This window comes from Caretta caretta, chromosome 2, assembly GCF_965140235.1.
Source record: "Caretta caretta isolate rCarCar2 chromosome 2, rCarCar1.hap1, whole genome shotgun sequence".
In the NCBI taxonomy this organism is placed as follows: Eukaryota; Metazoa; Chordata; order Testudines; family Cheloniidae; genus Caretta; species Caretta caretta.
This window is the reverse complement of record NC_134207.1, coordinates 18,289,729-18,313,873: the sequence shown is the minus strand read 5'-3', so window position 1 is coordinate 18,313,873 and position 24,145 is coordinate 18,289,729. Positions and strand designations below refer to the sequence as shown.

The 24,145-nt window shown below is 43.2% G+C and overlaps 1 protein-coding gene across 4 annotated transcripts in view; it reads right to left on the bottom strand.

Annotated features, from left to right (window-relative positions):
- The window catches only part of ASAP1 (ArfGAP with SH3 domain, ankyrin repeat and PH domain 1), a 362,608-nt gene extending 339,534 nt beyond the window's left edge, over positions 1 to 23,074 (bottom strand). For 2 of the 4 annotated variants that reach the window (XM_048841649.2, XM_048841648.2), the window contains exon 1: positions 22,599 to 23,070. The gene's annotated coding sequence lies outside the window, so the exon portion shown is untranslated. Of the gene's footprint in view, positions 1 to 22,598 lie in introns of all 4 variants that reach the window. The other 2 variants (XM_048841653.2, XM_048841651.2) reach the window with 2 other exon arrangements.
- Between the last annotated feature and the right edge of the window lie 1,071 nt (positions 23,075 to 24,145).

The window sequence follows — 24,145 nt, the reverse complement described above, 5'->3', positions numbered from 1 at the left end:
CCAGAAAAGGAGGTTTTAGGAGATTTGTTAAAAAAATTTCCTGTCAGAGCTCATTAACTGGAGTTCAGCGTAATTAGATCATCAGTTCCTGAGGATGTGCTTGACAACTGCATGCCACGAGGCTCGCTGGGATTTCATAGGCAGGATACAAATGAGTCTACGTATACTTGCTCCCAACTGTCTTCCTTTGTATGATCCATGTTCTGTCAATCTGGTATGCCCAAATTCCTTTAGCGGGACTAATAACAATACTGTATAACTAAAGCTTTGCCATGTCACCTACCCATTTATTCGCTGCATCCAGAAAAAAAGTCAGCAGTGTTGCATTCATCTTGCTCACTGTTTTGAGAAAGAGTGACACTGAAACCATCACAGTCATGCATCAATACACAGGGGACTGATATGTGTAACTGTCAGCAGAGTTAAAGGAAATTATCCTTGTAAATCTCTCAGGCAGTGATGGGGAAACAGAGCCCTGTGACTATTTCAGTGTAATGCTGGTAACACTGACATGTTATTTTCAAGGGTGGATTTAACTTGAAGGCATATGGGTTCAGCACTATTTGCTGTAACCTCCTGTCTGCCCCCCCCCCCCAACTCTCATATTATTTCCTTCAGTTCATCCAAAATGACCATCCTTGCCTGTCAATCTGTTCCTGTCACTCCCCACTTTGAGCCTCTCACTGGTTTCTCCCTAGCCACTGCACTGAACTTTAATTTCTCAGCCTTGCCATTGTGTCAACTCCATCTGACCCTGCTTCTCAGATCTTGTTTCTACCCTAGAGGTACCATATTGATCAGATTCCTACTCTTGGATCATAGCTCTTTGGTGCAACGCAGGTCAGGACCAGACATGCCAAACCATGAGAAAAACACAGAAATTGGGCTTGTTTTTCGCTTAATTGGCTTGTGAGTTGCTTGTTGGGTAGTTTTGGCTTGTAGCTTGTTGCTTGTTGTAGCTAGTTGCTTCTTTTTTTTGATCGGCTCCTGGCAAGCAGGGGCAAGGGTGGGGTGAGGGGGAGAGAGTCAGGGGTGCACAGCAGGCCTACCTGCACGCTGTGGGAATCTAGTCACATAGAGTGTTGGCGTTTTTAGGGATTGACTTGTTTTGGCCTCGTTTTGAAATGGGATTAGCTTGATTTTTGGCTTATTGTGAAAGTCGGGGTGCTTATTTACTGTGTGAAAGTTTGCACCTGTGGTCAGGACTCCTTCATCTTTCAAGGATTATTGCTCTTTTAGTGCCTCACTCGGAGACCGACTCTTGGTACCACAGTGCCCCCATCTAGAACATTCCTTTTCAGTTCCTTTCTGACCGTGCTCGTGTAACTCCCCAGTCAGAATGGCAGCGATCACTGCCATTCCTATGGACTCTGGGTCAGTTGGCAGCAGGATTTCTGAATTCTTTTTATTGACTTTTCCTCTTCATCTCTCATTTCGCATGACCCTGACAATTCCTTGTAGTACCGATGTCCCCTTCAGTGCTTTTAGCTTTGGAGCCAAAATTGTATTTCAACTGTCAGTGCCTCTTTGAGGTAAAAAGTGTTTTTTTGGCTGCCATCGCAGGGGCCGATTTTCTCATTTCCCTAGAGGTGCTTGACCCCCGCTCTGCCCCAGGTCCCACCTCCCACTCCACCTCTTCCCCCAAGGCATCACCTCTTCCTGTGCCATTCTGCCCCCGCCTCCGAGTGCGCCCTGCCCTTGCTCCACCCCCTCCCCACCAGTGCCTTCTGCCAGCCATTCAACAGCTGAGAGGGAGTGGGAGGTGCTGGGAGGGAGTGGGAGGAGCTAATCATCAGCACCCACTATTTTTTTTCTGTGGGTGCTCCAGCCCTAGAGCACCCATGGAGTCAGTGCCTATGGCTGCCATGATTCAGTTGTCAAGGATTTCTGTCACTGGCCTAATTTCCCTCAGGTGATATTCCTTCAACATGCATTACGGCTCATAGTTTCAAAGAGTTTAAGGACATAAGGGACCATAAGATCATCTAGTCTTACCCTCTTGTATGTCACAGGCCATTGATTTTCACCCAGATGCCCCTATATTAAGCCTAGAGACTTTATTTAGACTAAAACATTTCAGTCCTCAGGAGACTAATCTGTGTGCCACATGGAGAGAGCAGGAGAGAGGAAGGGAGTGCAGGGGACTGGACTAGATGATCTCTCGAGGTCCCTTCCAGCTCTGTGATTCTATGAAGGTGCCACCAATGCCCTGGGCAAGGAACTGATTAGAAGAGGTAAGCCCAGGTAACCCCAACAGGCAAACCATGCCCAGTGTTGCAGAGGAAGGGGAAAACTCCCAAGGCCACTGCCAATCTGACATGGGGGAAAGTTCCTTCCTAACCCGAAATGTGGTGATCAGTTAGACCCTGAGCATATGAGCAGGACACATCAGGTAGGCATCAAGAAAGGGAACTCTCTGTACCACCTCAGGGCACCAGTCTACAGGTCCAGGGTCCCCTCTCCAAGTGTGGAGAATCCCCGATGCTTCAGAGAGAGGTGGTCACCTCATCCCCAAACTCAACTAGCCAATTGTGCATTAGGGGGGAAAAACTCCTTCCAGTCAACAGCCCTGATGCTTTACAGGTGTTGTTGGCTTCTCTACTTGCCATACTTCGATGGAGATACCATCCGGGTGCAGGTACAGTCTGCCTAACTCAAGCCAGCTATGTTTGGTGTGACAAATCTGGCAGAGTTATGACTAGCTCAGTAGAGGAACAAACTGTAGAGTTGAGGGTATAAATACAGATATAACACAGCAAAACCAGAGGTCTGGGATATGGCAATAATATGAGGTGAATGCTATCTCAAACTGGTATCTTTATCAACCAAAATTGATACAGGGTGGGAAACCACCCTCTTTTCTCCCACATACAACTTTCTCATCTCTTAATAAGGTTGGGAGCCTACATTGATATTCTTAATAGTGACTACAGTGTTCCTAACTGGATTTTTAAAAAGGAATTACATATACTAGAAGAATACAGTGTTGCCGAGTGTCTGATTCTGGGACCCAGGAACTCCTAAATTCTAATCCCAGCTCTGACATTAATTCTATGAATAACTTTGGGCAAGTCAATTGAGTTCAAATTTTAGGCACCAATAACCAATGACCGATTTTAAACTTTTATTCTTAAGCTCTCAACAGCTCAGTCTACACATCTGATAAATGAAGATTACATAGAGTTAATGTATAGGGGTGTTAATGGTGGTAAAATGAAGATGTAAATAACTGTAAAAGTGCTTAGTATATTATTATGAGTAGACACACTGGACACTGAATTCTGCATTTTCCATGAGTATGGGATAATTGCATTCACCCTGAAGGAGCAGTGCTAGGTCACCTCTAAAATATGGAATCAAATGACAGTCACTACCTACATATGGAATATTCCATTATTTTTCCTTGGGCAATATATTCTCTCATGCTCAGTACTTTAACTTCATATTTCATTGTCTGACTTCTTCACAGCAGGCTCTGCAGGTTGCCAGAGAAATCTGAGTGAGATGATTAAATTCATTTTTTGGCTATTTGAAATCTTGGTGAACTGCCAGTTGCCAAAATGTCTTTCTCACTTAGGCATGGGTATGAACAGTAGATTTTTTAAGCACATTTATTAATGTTCTCTTTGAAGTTTCAATTTTATGTGCATCCATATTTTTTAAAATACATCCATAAAAAGATATATTTACAATGCAAAACAAATTACCATGTATACAAAACACATCACAATGACAAGCAAGATTAAATATCACCTACTGATTCAGGAATGGTAATGACTGCTAGAATAAAGGAAACATTACAGTTTCTATTCTATACTAAAATGACTACACAAGGTACAAGGCTGTGGAGAATCAAGCCGTTGGTGTCTTACATTTTAGAACATCTTCTGTAATTATATATTCTAATTGGTGACTATGATGGCTTGGACCCCACTTCTGGGATGCCACCTGATGTACTGGGGTTTCACTGAGCCCCTTCTGCTCCACCAGCCTGGATTCCCTCTCCCTATTTTGCTGAATTAGGCTCTTGGGCCTCTGGCAGCACACACCCAACTGCAAACACAGACTGAAGCCAGCTCTGTGTGTGAGAGGATTCACCCAGCACTCACGTGCACAACCCTTTTGGGGAATAAACCCAAAATAATACTGTCTTGCTCTGTATAGAAAGATCTGCACAGCACAAGCTCATAAAAAATTGCCCTCTCCCTCATTGTGAAGAGATGCACAACCTCTTGTCCCCCAAGTTAGAAATTGCATAAACTGGGTTTAATAATAAACAAAACAAATTTATTAACTATAAAAGGCAGATTCTAAGTGATTATAAGGGATAGCAAACAGAACAAAGCAGATTACTGAGAAAATAAAACAAAACACGCAAACTAAGCTTAAGATCTTAAAGAGACTGGTTTCAAGAAGTAATTTCTCACCCTAAATGTTATTTTAGGCAAGTTGCAGAGTTTCTGTAGCTTAGAGTTCCAGTTATTTCTTCTTACAGACTGGACCCGTCTCACTCTGCACTCACCCCTGCCTGTCAGGTTGGTTCCTTTGTTCCTTCAGGTACTTTCATAAGTCTTTCTTCTTGGGTAGGCAATGGAGGAGAGCCCAGATTAACCCCCTCCCCATGGTGGGAATCGTTTCTTTGATCCCCATCCTCCTACAGAGAAAAAGTACCAGCAGTGTCCAGGGTGGTATTTTGTATCAGATGATCTTATCTGTAGTGTCACAGCTACGTCCCAGGATGCCTCTCAGGAAGGAGAGAGATTAGTATCTTCACAGTCTTATTGTTTCTTCCTAACGGCCCATCAAGGCTGCGATGGCCGGTTGTCTGGTGGGTGTCTCCCAAGTACACACACAGTTGTAATGGTCAATATTCCTAACGTTAGAATCAGAAATATTTCTATGAAGAATATGGAGTGTAACGTCACAATGACATCATCTTGGTTGGTTATATCATTTTCTTCCACAATTTACTGTACGGATACAATTAATGGCAGCAAAGTGGCTGTAAAATATAAAGACCAGGAGTGAATTCCTGGCTCTACTGAAATCAATGGCAAAACTCCCATTGATTTTATAGGGGCCAGGATTTCACCCCAGATTTTTAACCAGTATAAATCAATTTAGTTATCTTTACTTTAATAGAGCTATGCTGATTTATGGCAGCTGAGAATCTGACCCTAAAGCTATTAAAACCTGTAAAATATAAAGCTATAATTATGGAACTCTAATCCCATCAAGTGGTTCTGGTGATGTCACAGACCATCAGAATCAAGTGAATTGTAAAAATTAACTGTAATAATCTCACAGTGCAGCCCAAGTATCTTCTCTAGCTCCCTCTAGATATGCCTGCTGCATACAGCATGAAGATATTAAAATATTTTTGATCTACTCAAACTTATAATTGCAGGAGAAAGATTAGTTAGGGCACCCTTCGGCAATGAGTCATAAGTGTTGCATTTTGAGGTAGTCTAGAAATAGCCATTCCAAAAGTGTGACGGTTCCCACTCACTGCTGAGATCAAACATGGATATAAATATTCCTCTTGAATCTGATCTTTATTTTACAGTATCATTATCAACCAGCCCAGATAATGGATTCAATTTTTAAAGCTGGACACAGGGAAATGACATTTATGCATTTGTGCGTGTCTAGCCTATACATGTGAATACATAAATGTGCATGCACTCATGTATTTGCACATGCACATGGCCAGTTAGTTTTCTAGTTTGGCAACAGCAGAAGCCAATACCTAATCTAAATGTTCTTGCATATATACATTAGGCATATGCAAAATTCAGGCTCTGTTAAGTTCTCTGATGGCTTTTAATAATTTGAAAGTTCAATTATACCCATACAAATTAATCTTGGTTAGAGATGGGTCTGAATCAAAAGTATGGAGCTAAACACTTCTGGACTTTGGGAACAATTTGGCACAATCATGATAATTTTGAAACAGATTTCTGTTTTGGCTAGAACTGTTTGCTCATATTTGTTTAATTTTAAAAAGCAGAAAAGAAAAAATAAAATGAGAAAATTTAAAACAAACTACAATACTTTCATCTTTCTCTGATGAAACATAGTTTTTCAAGTACAGTTGTGTACACAAGATATAAATAATTGAACTCTGTATATGTTAGTTCCGAAGTGACTGAAAAGTGACTTCAAATTCTTGCCGCATTGATGCCAGAATAAACTGATATTATCTACCTATTTGGACAGTCATTAACAAAACAGAAATAACTGACAGATCACCCTGGTGGAAAATTGCTATAGAATTTAATAGGAATAAGACCATGTGGTTCTAAAGATGGAAGTGGGGTATAGAAATTGTGGAAAAAACCTATTGAATTTAATAGAGATCATTTTCATTCTATAGAATTCTGTACCAGGGTATAATTCCATTTTTTAAATATAGGTTGGTTTAAAAAAATCTATAGAAAGGTTATTGGAGAAACAAGGTGGGCGAGGTAATATCTTTTTTGGACCAACTTCTGCTGGCGAAAGAGACAAGTTTTCGAGTTGCACAGAGCTCTTCTTCAGGTCTAATTCAGGTTATAATTTCCTATTAAATTCTACAGGACTTTTCCATAGGTGATTGTGGCAGGTTAACTACAGTATACAGTATCTGGAAATAGAATTATGGCTCTTATGTGTGACAGACTGGGATGCACTAAGAACTTTAACCAGGGGAAAGATTGTTATTGGCAATGTCACTTAGAGCAAATCCTTTCTCAATTTTTGATATTCTAACTACTGCACTCAAGCTGTGATCCAGCAAAGCACTTAAGCATATGCCATTCAGCAAAGCCCACTCTTAAGTCCCATTCAGTCAATGGAACTTTAAGTATGTGCTTAAGTTAAGTACACGCTGAAGTGCTTTGCTGAATCAGGGTCTAAAGGCTGCTCCAAAGCTCACTGAAATCAATGCTAGTCTTTCCATTGACTTCAATGTGCTTTGGATCAGGACCTGAAAAAATATAGCTCACATGTATTAGCAGTGTGCTGTTCAGGATATTTATCTTTCCTAGTTCGCAGTAAGAGCAACTACTACATAAGTCAGAGTTATGAGAGGCATCAGAGTAAAGCAAGGGTCATGTCTGCGGGACTTCAATGAAACTACACTGATTTGCCCCAGTGGAAGATCTGGCCTGTAGTTTCCATTCCACAGTGCAGTCAATATACCAACATTCACGCATAATGAATTCACTTAAGATATGAATTATATGAAGGACATGGATACTGTATATTTTAAAAATAAATAAACCAAGCCCCAGCTGCCACCAGCATTTCTCAACAACCTGCATTATAGGAATTAATACCAGTGTTTAGCTGAAATAATGTTAACTGATTATGCTGAATACAAAGATGTAGGAGAGAACGCCAGGAAAGCAATTAATATGTGTGTATAGAATGCTAAGGTGAAAAGTGTCACAGAGGAGCTTGTGCTATCGTATGTGCCAGCAAAGTCCTGCCCTACAGAAATGTAGGGCTGGAAGGGACCTCAAGAGGTCATCTAGTCCATCCTTCCGATCACAGAGGCAGGATTGAGTACACCTATCTGTGTATCTGTAAAGCAGAGGATGACACGTATCAATTCCTCTTACAAACAGAAAGTTAATCAAAAGTTTTGTGTATCAAAAAGTCAAACAAGGCAGCATCCCTCTTTATATGGGAATGTTAGTAGAGCCTTGTAAGCAATAGGGCAGAGAAGAGAAACTCCATGCCATAGAGGATTTCAAGTTTTCAAAATTTGTCTTTGTCCTGATTCAGAACATTACCCCAAAATTTCAAAACTCTCAGCCAAAGAAAATTCAGATTTTTTGCTTGATCGAAATGTTTCCATTTTGATGTTTTAATTTTGTACTATAATCTATAATATAAACCAAAATATAAACAATTTGAAATGAAAAGTAGTTTCAAAAGAAAAAATTGAAATGTTTCATTCTGAAAATGTCGAAGTAGAAAATGTTGATATTGTTGGAACTTTCCCCCCTTGTTTCTCTGAAACAAAACTTTGGCAAAAACAACATGATTTTGTGAAGCGTTTTGATTTCAATGGAACTGCATTTTCCAATGGAAAACTCTTCCATGAATGTTTTTTTCTGACCAGCTCTCCATGTAAGATTGCTGGGTTTTGAAATTGCAGTACTGTATTGCCAAATGGACTGTTGATGTTTCTTCCAGCAGTTTACTTGCATACTGCAATTGGTTCAAAGTAGCCCTGGACCACCAACGTGTTAATTTGGTTAGTCAGAGAAATGATGAAGCATATAGAAATGTAGCTAGAATATCTTAAATGATAACAAACCTAAGATGGACCTGAGGCACAGATTTCAGACTGAGATTTCCCTAAAGTGTGGAAATAAAGCCCTCCTGGAATAACATACTTTCTATTGTGGGTAGTTCAGTGTAATGTGTATGGGGTAGGTTCAGTCCAGGGTTATGCTGAGTTAGTACACAGGAATGCAGGGAATGGAAAGGTGACCTGTGGACTTTGAAACATGGGCAGTGCTAGATGACCAGGGGATGTGCTAATTCGGTGCATCCCCTCAGCAGCCTTTGCTGGCAGGGAGCCCCTGGCAAAATTCCAGCGATGGAAACACCTTCATTGTCCTGGGATTGAATCTTCCCTAGGAAACAGTGGATAAGGCTAGCATAGGGAGGTGCAATTTATGCAGTCAAAGATAATAGGCAGAATTATTAGCTTTTGCTGCTATCTGGGCATAAGAGGTAGTGAATAATCCATCTTGACTATTAAGCACACACAACATATTATGGACTCTGATAGCCAAGGGCTGCAAGAGAAGCTGCAAATACGTACACAGTAAAGCTTCATCTATTTACAAACCTTAAAATCAGTAATGACTTTGGATTAATGGGCTATCACTTTCCCCAAAACCACAGCCCCCTAAGATCCTGCATTTCAGGAGAGACAAAATCCTGCCACAGTACCGCAAGCTATCATTTTTGAATCACTCCTTAGATTGCATGAATCCTGGTAGGCATTTTAATATGTTGAAGACCTATATTTTCAATTGAAAAGCATATTGGAGCATTGCATGTAGCTAGAAGCATGGCCCAGGCAGAACATTTCTTGTGGAGGAGGGATGGCATTCATATTCTAGTGATCACAAGGCTTCTTTATTGTATCATTTTCTGCTTCGCTTCTCCATTGCTTGCTTGTTCAGAATGCAGCAGATATCTGATTCAGTGTGGGACACCCACAAATGAAAGCACCCCAAATCAAAGAATTATAGAATCATACTGGAAGGGACCTCGAGAGGTCTTCTAATCTAGCCCCCTGCAGTCAAGGCAGGACTAAGTATCATCAAGACCATCCCTGGCAGGTGTTTGTCTAACCTGCTCTTAAAAATCTCCAATGATGGAGATTCCACAACCTCCCTAGGCAATTTATTCCAGTGCTTAACCACTCTGACTGTTAAGAAGTTTTTCCTAATGTTCAACCTAAACCTCCCTTGCTGCAATTTACGCCCTTTGCTTCTTGTCCTATCCTCAGAGGTTACCGAGAACAATTTACCTTCCTCCTCCTTGTAACAACCTTTTAGGTACTTGAAAACTGTTATATCCCCTCTCAATCTTCTCTTCTCCAGACTAAACAAACCCATTTTTTAAAATCTTCCCTCATAGGTCATGTTTTCTAGACCTTTAATCATTTTTGTTGCTCTTCTCTGGACTTTCTCCAATTTGTCCACATCTTTCCTGAAATGTGGCACCCAGAACTGGACACAAGTTGTGGCCTAATCAGTGTGGAGTAGAGTGGAAGAATAACTTCTTGTGTCTTGCTTGCAACGCTCCTGCTAATACAGCCCAGAATGATGTATGCTTTTTTTTGCAACCGTGTTACGCTGATGACTCATATTTCGCTTATGACCCCTAGATTCCTTTCTGCAGTACTCCTTCCTGGGCAGTCATTTCCCATTTTGTAACTAATTGTTCCTTCCTAAGTGAAGCACTTTGCATTTGTCCTTATTGAATTTCATCCTATTTACTTCAGACCATTTCTCCAGATCATTTTGAACTTTAATCCTATCCTCCAGAGCACTTGCAACCGCTCCCAATTTGGTATCAGTGGCCTCTAAATACATTTGATCAGGGTCATTACAGTTAGCTGCAGGGCTACTAAGGAAACCTGAAACGGGGCCAGACATGCCCAGCACTAAAGTAAGAAAAATACATTTCAAAAGAGAAAGCTGAAGAGAGTCCAGCTGCTTCGTTTCATGGCAGCAATGAGTGCTGAAGGGGCCAGCAGGAACAGTAAGGACAAAACCTGTTTACTTTTGGTATGCTGGGGTGAGCTTTCTTTTATTGAAACTTGATAACACTGATCATTGAGGGTATTAATTGGTCTTGCTCGATTAGGGAGCCAGAGATCAAACAATGCCCCTAGCACCACACAAGCGTGCAAGCAAGCCACGGTTAAATCATTTTTTGGTTTTTGCTTTCTGAAGGTTAGCATGTATTTTTCCCATAAATAGCACCAACTCATTCCCCCATCAGCAGACTGATGTGCCAGGCAAATCAGAAGTGGTCTCTCAAAACAACTTCCCAGGTCACTGCACATCCCCAGGCAAGGCAGCTTTGTAGCTTTCATTGTCATTTGGGTGGCTGTTCTCTCTGGGCTTGAACCTGCCAGGGGTTGAAGCACTCCCAAGGGTTCCTGAACACTCCCCATTCTCGTTGACTCTTGGATGTATTCAGTATATTGCAAGACCAAACCCTGTGTCAGTGAGTATGCGCAGGTCTCTCTCCTCCACCTCTACAGCATCGCTGACTTCTCTGCCTCTACCTCTTTCTCTCTCCTCCCTTAGGGAACTTGTGCTTCCAGTTCAGTAACTGGCCACAAGCAAACCAAGGAAAGGTTTTTATTTGGGTTTAGTACTAATCTACTTCAATTTGACTGTTTTCGCATCATAGCTGACCAAAGCCAGAATGTATTAATCAAACCAAGCTCTCCAGCTCCATGATACAGGCACTTCCCTAGCTTCACAGAGCAGAGATGAAGTTTGAATAGGCAACATTGGCTGTATGGGCCCAAGTACCCCCTAAACATACAGTCAGCAGAACGGCATATGTGCATCCGAAGGGAACCTGTGTGCTCACTGATGCTTTCGCATTTAGAGTCATTGTCAGCTTCGTCTGTGAGTACCATCCCTTCCCTGCCAGAAAACCCCTGTTAGCTTCCAATGAGTGGCATAGGGTGGATGCGGATGTAGAGGAGGAGATGCCTTGACAACTTTTTACAGTCGAACAAAAGAAAGCTAAGGTTCCCCTCCAAATAGTAAAGCAAAGACTGGGGACAAATTTTCTGCCAAGAAAGCAGTTTATACTAACTCATCAGCTCTGCCCAGAGACAAATGCCAGCTAGAGCCCTGCAACCAAACAAAAAACAGTTTCTGTGAATAAACATTCATTTGGCAGGTTTCAGAGGAACAGCCGTGTTAGTCTGTATTCGCAAAAAGAAAAGGAGTACTTGTGGCACCTTAGAGACTAACCAATTTATTTGAGCATGAGCTTTCGTGAGCTACAGCTCACTTCATCAGATGCATACCGTGGAAACTGCAGTCTGACAAATGAAAATGTCTGACGTCTGACAAATCCCTCTATAATCTATGTGCAAGGTTCCAAACAAAGGAGTAAAACCAGAGCCTGTGTTAAACAGCACCAATATAACCATCATCCTCATGGACTGGGGACAGTCATTGCTACTATTTGGGTGTGTCTTTGTTCACTCCCTTACACAGTCCCTCAGGAACACAGCATCTGTCTTAGAACCAAGCCTAAAAGGCCACACAGACTAGTTCACAATAGCCAATAGCATTTAAATCACTCATGTAACATTCCCTGAGTCGAGACACGCAAACACCTTCAACATCAACCAGATAGATTTCTCCATACTACATGCTGAACGTATTCTTGATGACTGAATAGGTACAATAATTAATAAAGACTGTGAGTCAAATCCCCAGCTGGTGTAACCTGGCACTGTTCCATTGAAGTCAATGGAGCTATGCGGAATTGGATCAAATGAGACTCCAGCTCCATATATTAATTCTGTTTAGCACCTTTGATTTTACAGGCTCCCCAAATAAGCTTTACACTTACTTCTAAAGGGATTACTTCATCCACCATGGCAGTGGAGGAAGAATGCAATAGCTGTTTAACAGTGCAGCCAACACAACAGAATAGCTTGGGACAGGAATTGAAGATACCCAGTGCTATCAGGGAGGGGATTTTGCTCCTGTCTGCCCAATTGCAGTGGAAGAAATACATCTCCTTCTTGAAGAGAAATGGTGTTTTGCTGGGAAAAAAGGGAAAATATAAAAATTACCTTTAAATTTTCAATTTGTGACAGAGGTTACGTTTGTGATTCCCAGAGATCACACTATTGCAAAGGGTCTGAAAGAGACCCATGGCTCTTCAGGGTAGAGACTGTGCCTTCTTTATTTGGAAAGTGCCTAGCATATTGTTGGGGCTATTGAAGATAAATATTAATAAAATAAAGGGATAAGACGAACATGTGTTTGTTCAATAGTTTCTAATAAAATTAACACGGCTGCCAGTGAGTTCTGTGCCCAGTTGCTCGACAGCAGAAGGGAAGAAATTAGCACATTTTGAAAATGCCCGTTGTTAATGGCTAAAGTGGCATGCAAATGCACTGCTAACCTGGGATGTTAAGCTGTCACATGAGAGAGGGTTCCTTGCAGGCCACTTGGATTTCACTGTAGATCACAAAATATATGCAACATTAGTTCCTGTAAGGAAGTTTTTCTTTCCTTTGTAATTTATTCTTCGTTGTCCATTAAGGCAGAGCTATTTTTGAAGGAGCCCTTCTTGCATCCCCAAAATACCCTTCGACTCACAGAACTGAGGGTGTGAGTGGGAGGCTGTCAGATGTTTGGTAATCAATAAATTGAATTGAATGCAGCTTGCTTTGAGGCTCTTTCAGAGTTAACTCTGGTACTTATGTGACCCCCCACACCCCTTGCTGTAGTGCTTGAGCACCGCAAAATCTGTTACTGTATTCATCCCCTGCCAATGCCCTGGTGAGGTAGGGAAGTGCCCACTCTTCCTGTTTTACAGTGGGAACTGAGACACAGAGGTTCAGATTCAGAAAAGGACTTGGGTGCCTAACTGACACTTTAGGTGCCCATATCCCAGAATCAGGCCCGCCTGGTTTTCACAAAGCCTCCACTCAGGTGCCCCTGAATCTTGTAGGGGCCTAAATTGACTCAGCACCCTATATTTTTGCACTAAAAGTTCCCCAGGCACCTATGTTTCTGCCTCTGAGCACACACACTGCAGCCCTATCAGACATCCCGATGCCGGCAACCCAGGGCAGTGCACAAACTGGGGGAAGATAAGCATTTCTCCACCTAGCTTGCCTATAGGGCCCGATCCGGTTAGCGAGCTTAGACCTCCCCTGTTGGATTGGCCCCCTACAGAGAAGGTTACACAAAATGATGAAGGAGGAGAAGAACATCTAGCCCAGGGGTGGGCAAACTTTTTGGCCCAAGGGCCGCATCTGGGTGCAAAACTGTATGGAGAGCCAGGTAGCGAAGGCTGTTTCCTCCAAACAGCCTGGCCCCTGCCCCCTATCCAACCCCTCCCACTTCCCGCCCCCCAACTGCCCCTCCTCAGAACCTCCCACCCATCCAACCCCCCCTGCTCCTTGTCTCCTGACCACCCCCTCCAGGGACCCCCCACCCCTAACCGCCCCCCCCGGAACCCCTCCCATCCAACCCCCACTGTTCCCCATCCCCTGCCCACCCCAAACCTCTTCTCCATCCAACAGCCCCCTGCTCCCTGTCCCCTGACTGCCCCCCCGGAACCCTCTGCCCCGTATTCAATCCCCCGGCCCCCCTTACCATACCGCTCAGAGCAGCATGTCTGGAGCCGTGCCGCCCGGCCAGAGCCAGCCCCGCTGCCCAGAGCGCTGCCCATGCGGCGGCATGGCTGCGGGGGAGGGGGAACAACGGGGGAGGGGCCGGGGGCTACCTTCCCTGGCCAGGCGCTCAAGGGCCGGGCAGGACGGTCTGTAGTTTGCCCACCTCTGATCTGGCCAGTGGTTAGGGCATTAACCTGGAATGTAGGAGACCCCTGATTCAAGTCCCTCCCTCCAGCTGAAGGGGCCAAGGGATTTGCACAGGGAGCTGCCGCTTCAGAGGTAAGTGCCGCAGCCAGTGGGCTATGGATTGGTCTGAGGTGGGGCTCCTGCAGTCTCTCCCGTTGACGCTGTTCCACGGCAGATTAACTAATGAAAGGATCGTTGCAGCAGAGAGAACACCAGCAGGAGACAGACTCGCCCTCGGAGGTGGGAGCCCCAGGAGCCAGCCCCCCTGCTCCAACGACTTTTTAAAATTAGCTATGCACAGGGGAACAGCTTCAGCAGGAGGGAGTGAGGGCGCCCCACATCAGACTATCCTGCAGCTCAGGTGGAAAGGGGCTTGAACTGGCAGTCTCCCATGACCCGGGTGTGTAACTAAATATTGCATCAAATGTTACAAGGGGGAGGGAATGCCGCCGCCGCCGGCTTCTTCCTAAAATGGCCGCGAGAGGGTTTGCAGCTGAGAATCCCACGCAGGAGATGCCTCTCTGCAACCTGGACTGAGGTGCGGGTCTCCAAGAAAGGGGTGGGGGTGGGGCTTAGCACTCCCCCCCCCCACAGCTTGGCATCTCCCATTGGCTAGCTAAGGTGCGGCTCTGCTTACTGTGTTGACTTTTGTGAATCCCAGTCTAAGGTGCATCTCTCTTCCCATTCATTGTATTAGGAGCCTAGTTGCTAAACTCAGGCTTTGAGAATTCCAGCAATTTTCCAGCAGCCTATGTTTCTTTGTGAATCTAGCCCTAAATGACTTGTCGAAGGTCACACAGGAAGACTGTGGCAGAGCAGGGAATTGGTCTCTCAACTCCCAGACTACTGTCCTAACTCCTGGATCATCCTTCCTCTCCAGCCAGATGCGACTATAATTTCCTGTCTGCTCTACATAGATGTTAGAGAACTCAGAATGAGGCATTTTGTAAGAGTACTTCTCATTGTGCAACTGTTGGGCTGTTCACTGGTTGGTCACTTTTGGTGATATCTTAGATCTCTGGCAAGATTCCTAACTCCCAATGGAAGTAAATAGGATTTAGGCACCCAGCTGCCATTTGTGCCTTTTCAAATCCCTCCCCTATAGGTTGCGAAGCACTCTGGAATCTTTCAGTAAGAAAGACAGCCTATTAACAAAACCTACAGTGCCCACACTGACAGATTTCAGAGTAACAGCCGTGTTAGTCTGTATTCGCAAAAAGAAAAGGAGTACTTGTAGCACCTTAGAGACTAACCAATTTATTTGAGCATGAGCTTTCGTGAGCTACAGCTCACTTCATCAGAGGAAGTGGCCTTTCTTTCCATGTCTCCCAGATGGGGTCAGAGTGCTGGAGAGAAAATTCTAGGTCTGTATTTTTGGCTCTTTTGAAATGTCCATAGCTGCGCCCACTGCCACTTTCCATGGATCTTCATGTCTTTATGGCACAGCAGAGTGAGGGCTATATAGTGTATTGCACTGAATGCAGCAGTTATGATTGCCTGCCTTGTGGGCAGGTGGCATATGTGCACATTCAGTGCAAGAAACTCATGGCCCTCAAAGACAGGGTCTTGAGACCAGAGTGGCTGAACTGGAGGAGCTAAGGAGATAGAAGTACATAGATGATACTTTCAGGGGCACAGTAGAGCGATCTCACCCCCAGTCTGACAGCCTCTGCTGTTGAGGACGATGAAAATCTCAAGAAAGGAGAACATCAAACTGGAGCAGAGGGAAATAATTCCATAGTTGGGACCCTCCTTCCATATGGTGTCATGGTATCCTCTTGCAGTGAGGATACCCCAGTTATTAGGAAGAGACAGGTAATAGTAATGCGGGATTTGATTATTAGAAATATAGATAGCTGAATGCATCCGATGAAGTGAGCTGTAGCTCACGAAAGCTTATGCTCAAATAAATTTGTTCGTCTCTAAGGTGCCACAATTCCTCCTATTCTTTTTGCGGATACAGACTAACACGGCTGCTACTCTGAAACCATAGACAGCTGTGTTTGTGATGACCAGGAGAACCACATGGTGAATTGCCTGTGGACCTTCTGAGACATCTATATAGACTTATGTGCAATGCTAGGGAGAAACTGGTGGTCATGGTGCATGTAGGTACTAATGACATAGGGAAGGATAGGAGAGAGGTCCTGGGGGCCAAATTTAGGCTGTTAAGTAAAAGATTAAAGGCCAGGACCTCCATGGTAGCATTCTCTGAAATTCTTCCAGTTCCATGTGCAGGCTCAGGTAGACAGGCAGAGCTGCAGGGTCTCAATGTGTGGATGAGACGATGGTGGTTGGAGGAGGTATTTATATTGACTAGGAAGTCAGGAACCTTTTGGGAAAGGAACAGCCTATACAGGAAAGATGGGCTCCACCTAAAGTGAAATGGAACCAGATTGCTGGTATGTAAAATTTAAAAAGTCCTTGAGGACTTTCCCTAAGGGCTGAGGGAAAGCCAACTGGTGTGGAGGAACACACAGTTCAGACAATCACATTAGGTAGGGGAGGATTTATTGAAGGGTATACTCTATCTACTCCACTAACCATGTGTTTACATATAAGTGTGTAATTAAGTCCCCTAGTCTTCAGTGAGAGTTAAAAGCTTCAGTGCTTAAATGATCTGAATAGGATGCTTTTTTGAACCGGAGCCGATATTTTGTAGAATGGTACATCTGAGGATCTTCACTCCTTTGTACACATTTGCTACAATGGAATCTACAGTACATGTATGGCTCTGTAAGTGTCCTGCTCTATATGACTTTAAAAAAACACAACTAATATATTTATATATTTAACCTCTCAGAAAAAGGAGTTCTGGATAGAAACTAGCTCCCACATGGTGTGGTTGAAAAACCAAAGAGCTTGATTGTTATGATAGCTCTGGATTCAGAAACAAAACACAGATGGCAGAAAGAGCCTGCTCAAATTTCCAAACATATCGCCTGTCCCTGCACTAAAGCACTGTTTATTTAAACTCTGCTGTCATGCATGCAGTAGATCATCAGACTTAACTTTCAATTTCCCTTGCATTAGTCAGTTTAATTTAGACTCTGAGGGTATTTGTACACTGCAATTAAACACCCAGGGCTGGCCTGTGTCAGCTGACTTGGGCTCACAGGGCTCAGGCTGTGGGGCTGTTTAATTGCAGTGGAGATATTCAGGCACAGGCTGGAGCCCAGGCCCTGGGACCCTCCCTCCTTGAGGGGTTCCAGAACCCAGGCTCCAGCCTAAGCCTCAATGTCTATAACCACAATTAAACCGCTCTGCAGCTTGAGCCCGAATCAGCTGACACGGGCCAGCCACGGTACATATAATTGCAGGGTAGATATATCCTAAGGGTCAAATTCTGCTCTCAGTTACAAGGGTGAGACTCCCATTAAAGTAAGGGGAAATTGCTTCTATGGAGCAGAAAGCAAAATTTGGCCCTTATGGCCAAAAATTAAAAAAGAAAAAGAAAAAAAAAAAGAAAAAAAAAAGAAAAAAAAAAGAAGGTGGTGCTATCATCTGTGAGTGCAAAATATGCGTGCAAGAGCACAAGCAGATAACTGTGCCTACAACTTTGGATGGGCTAGCACCAGCAGGAGAGTGAATTTGTGTGGGGGGGTGGAGGGTGAGAAAACCTGGATTTGTGCTGGAAATGGCCCACCTGATGATCACTTTAGATAAGCTATTACCAGCAGGACAGTGGGGTGGGAGGAGGTATTGTTTCATATTCTCTGTGTATATATAAAGTCTGCTACAGTTTCCATGGTATGCATCTGATGAAGTGAGCTGTAGCTCACGAAAGCTCATGCTCAAATAAATTGGTTAGTCTCTAAGGTGCCACAAGTACTCCTTTTCTTTTTGCGAATACAGACTAACACGGCTGTTACTCTGAAACCTGTGCCTACAACGTATACGGCTGCAGGTGTCACTGCTTATTTGCACATATAGGCCCTGATCCGGAAAAGTGCTCAGTCATGTACTTGACTTTAAGCAAGAGAATGGGACTTCTCATATGCTTAAAGTTAAGCATGTGCTTAAGTGCTTTGCTGGATTGGGGCCATTATGACTTTTTTTTTACATGCACAATTTAGGAATCAACATTTGCTCGTTTAATTTTAATATACTGTATCTATGGCAATTAAAAAAAATCTTACTTAAGTCATTTAGGGCTGAATTGTACAAGCATTACTCTTTTAGGTACACACTTTATCACACATATTGTCCCATTAATTTAAAGGTGGCTATTTCTGTGTGTAAGCACTCACTAACGGAAGGGTTGTATGATCTAACTAATGAGGACCCGATCCCAAGCTTACTGAAGTCAGTGGGAGTCTCTCTGTTGACTTGATTGGGCTTTACATCAGGGTCTTACTGAGCAATCAGCATAAGAAAGAATCGAGATGCTTTAGATAAAGATAATTCAATGGTGTATCACACTGTCACTAATTGGCTCCAAGGCCCACGCACCAGCACCCCTTCCAATGCATCTAAACAGAAGAACAGTGGCAATAGGAGATAAATGATCAGAAATAAAATGATTCTGATAGGATAATTCTTTAAAAAATTGACTTCCTGTTTTCTGGAGTCTACCCAGTTCCTTCCTCCACCAAGTATTCCTATCAATCATTATGAAACCTGTCATTATAGTAATGTGCTGGGCCCTCAATGCGAGATCAGGGCCCCACTTTGCTAAATACTGTTCAAAAATATAGTAAAAAGACAGGCCCTGCACCAATAAAATTGCAATCAAGATAATGACAAGATGCAACAGGTGGATGATACAAGCCAACAGGGTGTGTGTGGGGGAAGTAGTTAACAGTAAAATATGCATCTTTTGCCCAATAAGCAGCAGTCTCAGCTCACCACCTGCCAAGTGGAGACGGGCCGTAAGTAGCACATAATATCCAAGCAATATCCACACCCTTAAATATAGGGGGAATTCTGGTCCAGACTGGAATTTTCCATCTTAGACCCAAACCTATAATGGGGTCAAGGAGAAATCCCAAATTTGAAGAGGCCTGAACTCTGAGAAAGTTCTGCTTTGGCTCTGACTCGACATTCAAACTCCTTAATTCAGGCCACAGCTTTACATCCAAGTCAATGCAACTGCCTGTTGCTATAATAGGGGGACTTGTCTCCTCTCTCCATGTCATCCCTATGTCATTCATTCCACGTAGCAACATGGCTGCAGGAGCCTCTGTAAGCCCAGGAGAGCAGCAAGTGCTATTCCACGGATCAGTTAACGAAAAGGCTCTTTCCCTTCCAATCTTGCCACCTCCATAGTGCTCCCGATCTTCACTAGTCTACAAAACCAAAGCACTGAGTCCACTCCTGATTCTTATATAGCTGGCATCACAGTGAGATGATCTGCCTAGTAACAAAGCATTGCTTTCTGGTTAGACATATTCAATGTAGCGCAGTAGGGATGTGATATAAGAAAAAGAAAACAGTGACTCAGAGCATATTAGTTGATCGGGTTCTGTTTATGATAACAGTAATTGGGATCATTAGTAACAGATGGAGGCTGACTGTCAATATATCGAAAGTCATTTGATCCTGTTGAGTGCCAGGTGAATAAATATTCAAATTTTAATTTGTTTTATCTACAGAACAAGAACCATAAAGAAAGAGGATGCCCTCTGCAATGGTCCTGGCACAAAGCCTGCATGTATAGTGCAGTGGGCACATCTGTTGCTATGGGCTGACTGTAAAGTATGTTAGCTTGTGCAGACTAATTCACACTGTGCTTTGGAATGTCGGCGATGTGATACATGTGGGATGAGGGAAGCCTATATTGTTACAGGCTGAGATCTTCAAAGTTGACTAAAGGAGTTAGGCCAACTCCAAAATTCAATGAGAGCTGGACATCTAATGCCCTTGGGCACATTTGAAAATCCCTAGCCATAGTGTCTGCAACACCAGAAACTTAGACTGATGGTGGCTAAGAGAAAAATCTTCTGTCCCAGGGAAATGCTGAAGAAGTCCTCAAAGGCAGTGAAACGGAATTGGTTCTGCTGTGCTTATGGGGCCTTGACTGCAGTAAAACCATGCAGAAGGACTTCGACCCCTCTGCACACAGTGCAGCATTGCTCTGCAATAGCACCCTGTGAGGTGCTGTGGAAAGAGAACTGGGGGCTGTCTGAACCATGGAAGGGGTGGAGGTTTTGCCAATGGATCCTCAATTCCATGAATCCACTGGCCAAAACATATGTTTAGTGGGCTGCAGTAGTGTTCCATGCCTTCCACATCTGGATTGGGGTGGTGGTGGGAGGGAGAATTTCTTCGATCCCAATATCTCTAGAGGTCCCATGCTCAAAAACCACCTACTTAGGCTTTATCCATGAGACTAACCTTTGGCTCCTAGAGTGGAAGTTTAGTATAGTGCAGTAAGCAGAATGTTTGCTACGTGTCTGCAGCAGTTGCACATGGTACTATATGCTGCTTTGATAGAATTATTTCCCAGAGACTCAGCTGCAAGGCTCAAGGCCCCAGCTTCCTTGTCAGGCATTTCCAGTCTCTATAGCCCTGTGTCTCCTAGGAAAATGGACACCAGTTCTGGCCCAGCCCCTTCCATTTGTTACCGGAGTCCCTGTTCTCTGCCCCATTCAGAAGGAAAGTTTCTGTGTGACAGATTTTTGACAGGTCCATTTTGCCTTAGGTGTGGGATATAAATGAATGCCTGGATCCGATGCTCTTTCCTCACTCCCACTTGCATGTACATTCCGAAATTATCAATACGATCTTAGCAGAACAACATGCTGTTAATGATTGGGAGGAAGAAGAAATGAGCTCCAGACCCTAAGTGCTAATTGAACAATTACTACTTTTTAGAGGACTGGTTGGCAACAAAATACTTGTCTTACTAGTTGTGAGGGGGATCATGAAAACAACCACAGTACTCAAGTTAAAACTGTGTTCACTCATGCTAGACATTTGTTCAACTTCCCTTACCAGTACTACACGGCTACCAGCTGTGTCGTTAGTAATACAGGAGTGGACACGTTTATCTTTGGCGACGTAAGCTAAAAAGTTGATCACTTCTTTTTCTAAGAGAATACCACATGGGAGATCTACCCAGATAAATCCCATTAGCAATAATGATATTTTAACTGCTTTAATGATATTTAACATAATACACTTCTAATAACAATAGCTAGGGTGTATAATATGTAGCCCTTTTCAAGCATTAACGAACTGATTCTCCCGACACCGGTGGGAAGTATATAGGTCTCATACCCACCTTACAGGAGGGGAAGTAAGGGCTCACTCATTTCTGCCATTCAGCCACTATCTCCCATTAGGGATGTTGTTTCCCAAAGAGCAAAAGGCGGGGTGCAGTCACTGCTAATCTCCTCTGCAGCCAGTCAGATTTGTTGGCTGGGCTGTAGGAGGGAGATGGGGTCATGGCTCTCTCTCCCCCTCTCTCCTATTGGGATGGTTAGTGCCGCTCAGTATTAGCCTAGTGTGCATCAGAGGAAGGACTGAGGTAGTGGCTATCCCCTTCATGAGGGTACAACCCATGGTACGTTTCCTTACAAATTCCCAAACCCACTGTCCTAAATGGGGGCCCGACATAATCTAGCCCTGAGAGGTTAAGCATCTTGCCTGATGCCACAGAAGTACTCATTTGAGAGCCATGATTAGAAGGCTAGGGGTCCATGCTGTAAGTCCTGTGCACAGATCACTAGAGTACTCTTCTCTCCTTAAAGTGCAACCCTGCCAGGTCGTATTTTGTGTCTGGTGTTGATTTAAGATAGTCAGCACATACAGTCTGTGTAATCACTGTCAGAGCCAAGTACGCTGCGATTACAGCCATCTCCCTGTGTTGATAAATGGAAGTGTTCCAGCAATGTTGTATGTGAATTGCTGATACACACTCTACGATATTTCTGCCCCTCTGAATTTTTTATGTATTCTATTTGGGATTTGTCTTTCCACAATACCAGTTGCTAGCTCCCCTGTCCCCACGGCCACCTTTAGTAAAAAAAATAAATAAAATCTAGCTCTGCTCCTTGTTTATTTTCATATCCCTGTTCTGTGCCCCAGTAGCAGATTCTGTTTATGCACAAAGCAAACGGAGTTCAATGCATGTAAAAAAGTGAAGCTCATGTACAAAATACGTTATGCAATTTTTTCTCTCCCTGAGCTGCTTAAACATTGTGGAAACAACACATTCCAGTAACTTTTTGGAAACAAAGCCCTGTGATTGAGAGAATGCACAGCAAGCAGTTTACACATGCAGACCCTATGTTTTCTCAGAACTGGTTCTTTTGTTAGATTATGGTCAAACGGAATCCTTTATAACTGATGTATCATTAGAGGTACACATCACTCATCCTAGCCTCCTGATTATTTCTTGTAGCTAAATGCAGAAATCAACTAATTTAAATTTCTTGAGAGTCACCATTCTCAGAAATGCAACCAGAGTGACTTGCCTAAGATGATGCTATTTATATCTTCTGCCCCAGTAAAATGAAGCACAATTTTAAAATTTGTAAGGGTAAGTGGATCTGATACTTACATGGACATGCTCCTTTTCTGTTGTGAAGCTCTTAACATTTCTGTGTGTAACAGGATTTACAAAATCCATCTGTTTGCAAAACCAGCATCTCCAAGTGCATTCAGATTTGTAAGTCACAGCAGGTGCATAAACTGTGGCTGACTCATTCAGCATACAGATTGACTATAATACTGCTCCGTGTTTCCTGGTACTGACACAGAGCACATTTTTGCTTCTCAGAACGTTCTGAAAAGCCGATTCCAATTTGCCAAGTTAGATAATTCAGAATTTGAAATAGTTGAATCAGTGGATTCTGTGGGGAAACTTTCAAAGTAGGAGTGTAGCTAAAAGTGATATACAATATTCCTTGGCATTTCTAGAGCCCCATCCAGGAGATGATCTCTGAGTGCTTTATAGATACTAATGAATTAAAGCTACAGCATTCCAGAGTGCTAGGTCATGTCACTATCCCTATTGCACAGTGGGAAATGAGACACAGAAAGGGTAAGTGACTGGCCTATAGTTTGACTGTCTATGATCCAGAAAGTTTTCTGCAGCTTTCTGGAGCGTGCACACAACACTAACCTCCCTGAAGGGATCAGGTACAACATACTCCACGAGACCCCCATGCAGCCATGACTCTTCCTTCTCTCCACCCCATTTGGGGGCCTAGGTAGGCCTGGGGATGTAATTGGGGAGCAGTAACTGCAATTTTGCTTAGCCTTTATTTGGAGTCCTTGTAGGGTGGAGGGAGAGGCACCTTTCTTCCCTCATCTGCATAGGGGAAGCTGAGATTTAAGCCCTTAGTAATTCAGGTCATGAGATGAGAGAACTCCTCTGCCAGATATCCAGCTTTGCATAAGTAGTTAGGGACACTGACTTTTTCATCTTCCTAGGAGAGCTGGTCGAAAAATAAATGTTACTTAAGGCACAGCAATGGTGAGATTTGCTGATTTTCTAAATGGACTGTTCTCCCACCTCACCCCTATTTTTCCATGGCATTTTTTCAATTCATTTATTTTTGTTTTCAATTTTGAAAAAAAAAATTCTACCGTGTTAGGACTACATCGACCAATCAAAATTGGCAATAGACTCCTGTCATCCAAAAACAAAAGCAAGAAATGATAAACAGAAGAAAAAAACATAAATAAAAGATGGAAAAAGGATTGTAGAAAACTGGAAACTTTTGAGAAAAATCGAAGTATTTTTGGCAAAATTCCAATTTAAACATAAGCAAAGACCACATTTTGTCAAAACAGTTGTTTAAATGAACATTTTTGATTCTATGAAGTGTTATGCAGCAGTCTCACCAGAGACTGGATCATGGATTAGATCGACCAGGAGTTGATCAGTGTGCGGCAAATGTTATGATTCTGGATTTATTACCCAATCTACTTTAGGCCAGATCCTGATTCTGTTGAAGTCATTACCACAGACAAGATGTGGTTCTTCATAAACGCCACTTACAGTTCCCTTTATTAACACCCTCTTCCTGTGTGCTAACCACACTCAATATCTCCTTACAAATCTTCCCTCAAGACACACTTTTCATCAAGCACCAGTAACTA